Source organism: Mastomys coucha, chromosome X (assembly GCF_008632895.1).
Source record: "Mastomys coucha isolate ucsf_1 chromosome X, UCSF_Mcou_1, whole genome shotgun sequence".
NCBI lineage: Eukaryota > Metazoa > Chordata > Mammalia > Rodentia > Muridae > Mastomys > Mastomys coucha.
The window spans coordinates 53,900,099-53,905,623 of NC_045030.1; the positions used below are offsets into that span (position 1 = coordinate 53,900,099).

The 5,525-nt window shown below is 40.9% G+C and overlaps 2 pseudogenes; one reads left to right on the forward strand and one right to left on the reverse strand.

Moving 5' to 3' along the window:
• Positions 1 to 162: 162 nt before the first annotated feature.
• On the reverse strand, positions 163 to 1,775 carry LOC116092478 (annotated as a pseudogene).
• A 3,615-nt stretch (positions 1,776 to 5,390) lies between these two features.
• The window catches only part of LOC116092488, a 3,668-nt pseudogene continuing 3,533 nt past the window's right edge, over positions 5,391 to 5,525 (forward strand).

Here is a 5,525-nt window from a genome sequence, read left to right on the forward strand (position 1 = left end):
CTTGAAAAGGAATTTCAAAGTTGTCCTTTCTCCTCCCAATGTCCTAGAATCTAAGGAGCAGGGGAGGGGGCTGTCCTGTCTCCCAGCGTTCTCTGAAGTGCTGCAGAAGGAGGCTCTTGGCCAGGGGATAAATAAGAGTTGTAGTTAAGTCCTTGGCGCCCATCATTCCACAGCAAAGTCACATGTCTCCTCAATGGCTGTTAGCAGCTTTTCATAGAGCTTCTCATAGCTTTCATAGGGTGGCATGTCTATTCGATTGGAGTAAGTGTGGGCTTTTGGCAAGCTGTTCGTGCTTGCATCAGTCTGGTGTATGGTGAAGAGTCGTGGGCCTGCAGCACCTTGTAGTGCTTTGAAGCCCTGCAGAGGCACTCGAGAGGACCCCGTCACAAACTGGAGCAACTGTGCTTGTCTCTCTTCATCAAAAAACTCCACAGCTCTCCAGAACCACTTGACGACATTGTTGTCTGGGGTACAGTGTTTTAACCGGGTGTTGACCTTCCAGTCACTCACGTCAATTTTGCCAAGTCCACAAATAATGAGCTCCTGCTCCTTCTCATCAAATGTTTTCAGCAGATGCTGTGGAATGACTTCATTAAATCCCTTCTGCAGTGCCAGGAACTGAGCTTCGATGCCTCAGAGAAACCTCCAGTTTACGTAGAGCCTGACATATTCTTTTTTATTTTCTTCAGTAACAGGGATACTTTTGCCATTTGGTTTGAGTTCATGCTGAATAATTTCACCATATGCATTATGTTCAACACAGAAGGTATGGTCCAAAACACCTGTGATATCGTCTTCAAGTATCCACACCAAACTATTATGAAGGTCTGGGTCAACTAGCTCCATGTCATCCAGAGTAATTGACTTCCCAAGCAACTGTTTATAAAAAGGTAACGTGAAGCCACCATCAATATAATGTCCATGGAATACAGCCATTCCCATTATTCGTCCAACAAAGTGGAAATAGGATAAATGTTCCGGATTAACTGCAGAATCAGGATTGATCTGCAACATGTAGATATCATCTCTCGAATACTGGAAGAGACCATAGTTAGGATTCAACATTTCATGCGACAGGAGATATAACCATTCCCTGGCAACTCCTCCATAGTCAAGGCCTTCTTCTCCACAAAATTTTATCATTAATCGCTTCTGTAGATCTTTTGGCCTCATTTTAATGACCTGTCGATATGATTCCTCAAAAATATGTTCCCTAGACACTTCAGTGCGGCAGTGGCCACCTTGAGGCTGCTGTTGAGAAAGTTCTTGCCGCAAGATTTTTAGTTTTTGAACCAAGTCTCACTTTTACCTTGGCACTGTCAGACATTCAGTGTCGTCGGGACACAAGGATACCACTTGTTGTTGCTTTTGTTCTTTCAACTGGTTCTGATGATTTAAAACTAAATGCAAGTTAGCAGAGAGCCAGGGATCTGTAAATTGTGTTGTTCTGTTGTTATGGTTAACAAAATAAACTCTTCCTGTTGCAGTATTGTGGATCTCCCATCCAGGAGGCAAAGGACCAAGCTCTTCACAATTGATGTTGCTAAGATCCCCTAGGTACTCGTGGATCATGCCACGTGCTCACACCAGTCTGAGTATGTAAGAAATATACCTGACCCTGCTGAGTTGTCCTCTGTTCATAGCCTTCTGGTAGGTCTGGAGGAGTATGTAAGTGTGTCCTGCTCATGTAATTTCTATGTCGCTGGGACTTGACTCATCTCTCTGCTAGTCTGGGGTCTGAAGACTGTCCACACATTGTACCATTTGTTCCAGTAATTGGAGTATTCTCATTCACAAAGCAGCTAAGAGGTCTGCCAGGACTAGAATATTCTGACGCTGGTTGTGTTGGGCTTTCCCACTGTGTAGTTCTTGTGATGTGGTTTAGATACTGGATTCTTCCAGAGGCAGTCCACCTTTCTTCCCAACCATCTGGTAAATCATTGTCAAACAAACGACTGCAGTCCACAACTTGTCCTCCCGTGACTATTCGGTCTCTGGATTGAAGACTTACTACAATTTGTCCCCCTACTGTATCATTGTCATTTGGCCCCAGTTTGTATAAATCCAACCTCTGATAACCAGTATCTTAAGGAGGTTGATGGCATTGGAAAGAAGACAAACACAACCAAGAAATCCAGCACCTTGCTTCTTATGGATCTTCTTATGATTCCATATGCTGATTGTAACTGAATCAGACTTTCCAATATACAGGTCATAATGCTGATTCCACTTTGGATCAACTGTGTTCTTCACAGTATCTGTAGAATGGCACTGCCCAGTCTCCTGTATTTCTTTAAGGGAAAGAAATACATGTCCTTCTTGAATTCCTCTATCACCATCATGAGATATGATTTTAGATCCAAATCTTGCTTTTCTGGTGTTTTGGGATATCCAGGACTTGCTGTGGTGGGAGTACTAGGTTCTGATGAAGCCAAGTAGTCTTGGTTTCTGTTGGTAAGATTCTTGTATTTGCATTTCACCATCTGTTGATCTCTGGTATTAGATGTTCTTTCTGTCTCTGGCCTGTTTCAGCACTTGCTGTAAGCCTGTGTCAGCACTTCTGGGAGATCAGCTCTCCTCTGGTAAGACCTGTGTGCCATGGGCTGTGGATCAGTCCTCCCTCCTGAGTCTTGGGGTCAGAACAAACCCTGGAGACAGGCTCTCCAGTTGTGGTGGAAGTGGTATAGAGGGCGGTGGATCTGCAATCCCTCCTAGATATAGAGGAAAGTAGAAAGGATCCTGTGCCAGCTGCCCTGCCACTTCTGAGGCCTGTGCCTCCTGTCTGGTCCTGCCTTAGAAGATCACTGGAGAGAAAAAGGAGATGTCACCTGATTCCCTCAGTTGGAGCACTCCCCAAAGGCAAGCTCTCTGCTTGCGGGGAAGGGGCAGAGAAGGCTGTGGATCTGTAGTCCATCCTAGGTGAAGAGTTAGAAAGGATCCTGTGCTGGCTACCCTGCCTCTTACATTAATTTTTAAGATTACAATATAATTTCATCATTGCTCCCTAACCTAAACTCTGTCCAAACTCTACAATTGACCTCTCCTCACTCTTTTTCAAGTTCTTGGCCATGTTTTTCCATTGATTGCTCTTGCATGTGTAAACCTACATACATATAAATTCTTAAATACAACCAGATCAGGCTGCAAAATATTTCTCCATGTATGCTTTCAGAGATGATCATTTTGTTATTAGAAAACCACTGACATACTCTTACTTTGGGAACACTATTTCTCCCACCCACATCACTCTTTAGTTGCGTATAGATCTTTGTGTAGTGTTGAGGGCTTATGGACTTTCCCCATCTCCTTGACTTGTCCAATGGTGTCATTCTTGTTCAGTTCACATTTGGACAGTCATGGTCATGAAACTTATTCTAGCTTCTAGAATTACCAGAAGACATAATGTTTCAGAATACCACCTACTCCAATGACTCTTGCAGTCTTTCTTCCCCTCTTCAGCCTAAGGTACAGATATTGTTGCTACACTGTAAATTGGAACTTGTCCCCATAACTCTGGATTTTGACCTGTTGTCCTTTTCTGTAATAGTCTTGATCTGTTACAAAAAGAAGTTTTCTTGATGAGGCATGAAAACTACACTTATCTGTAGATATATAGATAGACAGACAGACAGATAGATATAAATAGATATAGATCTATTATAAGGACAAATTATTAAAATATAGTTAAGGATTATGCTGGTTTAGTAAAGTGGTGCTTGTAGGTTCTCTTCCCAAATCCATAGAAGATCACTAGCACTAAAGGTTTGACAAGATTTCCAGTACGAGGCTTGAGTTCCCTATTGTTGAGCAAATTTTAAGTCCAATTAAAGAATTGTTTTACTACCAAGGTCTGAGGACCAGTACTGTGCCCTTATGGTTTCATGCCATACTGGTCATTGTTGTGGTGCATAGGCATTATAGCTGTGAAAGCTTCCTTTGGAAGTTACACCATATATTCTGGTGTCATGAAAGATCGTCCTCATTTAAGATGTACACAGGTCAGTTCTGTCTCAACCACATTTGAGCCCTGTGTATGAAGTACTTGATGCTTGAAATGATAGGGTCTTTACTTCCACCTGGGGTGGAAGGGCAAACAAAGGCAATGGTAATAGCCAAGACTGTTTTGGGAATCTGTTGGATAACCCTAGCTAACAACTCAAAAAAGGTCTTTGCATGTCTGGTACTGGGGTTTTATTAGATAGCCTTTGGCTCTTAGAAGTAGCATTGTCACTTAATCTATATTTGTCCATTTATATGCAGGATTATGTGTGTCATGGGGGTATTTAAGATAAGCATTTAATTGTATGATTCCTTAAGACATTTTCAGGTATACTTACAGATATTTCACTCCCTTTCTATATTTTTATCAACCTTTTCCTCCAAATTAGAGTTCCTCCTTTTCTACATCCCTGATCAGATTGCTTATATCCTGATATCCCCAGCTCTTTTTCCCTCATTCTCCCTACTCCAACAATGGTTCCTTTTTACTTTTCTTGGTTTCTAAAATTATTCCAATAAATGTACTCACATATAAAGATAAGAGCCTCTGATGAGAGAGAACATGACACATTAGACTTTCTGGAACTTGGTTACCTCACTGACTATGATCTGTTGTAGTTCCATCCATTTACCTGCAGAGTATATGATTTCCTTTCTTTATAACTAAATAGTATGCAAATGTGTTTGTGTGTGTGTGTGTGTGTGTGTGTGTGTGTGTGTGTGTGTGTGCGTTTGTATAGGTACAAACTTTTCAATATCCATTCACCTGTTGAAGGACTTTTAGATTATTCATATTCTCTAGCTACTGTGAATAGAGCATCATTGAACATGGCAGAGTATCTGTGGACTAGTGTGTTAGGTCCTTTGGGCACATTCAAATGTGTGATATAGCTGGGTCATGATAAAGTTTTGCTTTTGGCTTTTTGGGATTCATCACACTGGTTTCCATAGACCCTACACCAGATTCCAATCCCATCAACAGTGAATAGAGTTCCTTTTGCCTGAATGACCTCCAGCATTTGCTGTTGGTTGTTTTTTTGACCTGACTTGGATCAGACAAAAATCTGAAAATTATTTCCAGTTGTTACAGATGAACATTTTTGAGCTATTTTTAGCCCTTTTTCACTTTTTGGAAACTCTCTGTTCAGGTTTCAGGTACATTTTTTTTGAAAGTTTTTTTTGGTTTGTTTTTGTTGTTGTTTTACTTTTTACTTTAAAAAAAATTTTATGTATTCTGGGTATTAACCCTATTTCAGATAAATAGTTTGTAAAGTTTCTATCCCATTCTACATGTTTCCTTTTAACATCATTAATTGTTTCTTTGGCTGTGCAGAAGCATTTTAGTTTCATGAAGTAACACATGTTAATTCTTGTCCTTAACTCTTGGGCAGATGGAGTCCTATCCAGAAAGTTCTTTCCCACACTTATGTCATGGAGGAATTGCCTATGTTACAGGTTTCACATTTAGGTCTTTGATTAGGAATTAGTTTTGTGGGGTGCCGCAGCTGCCACCATATATATATATA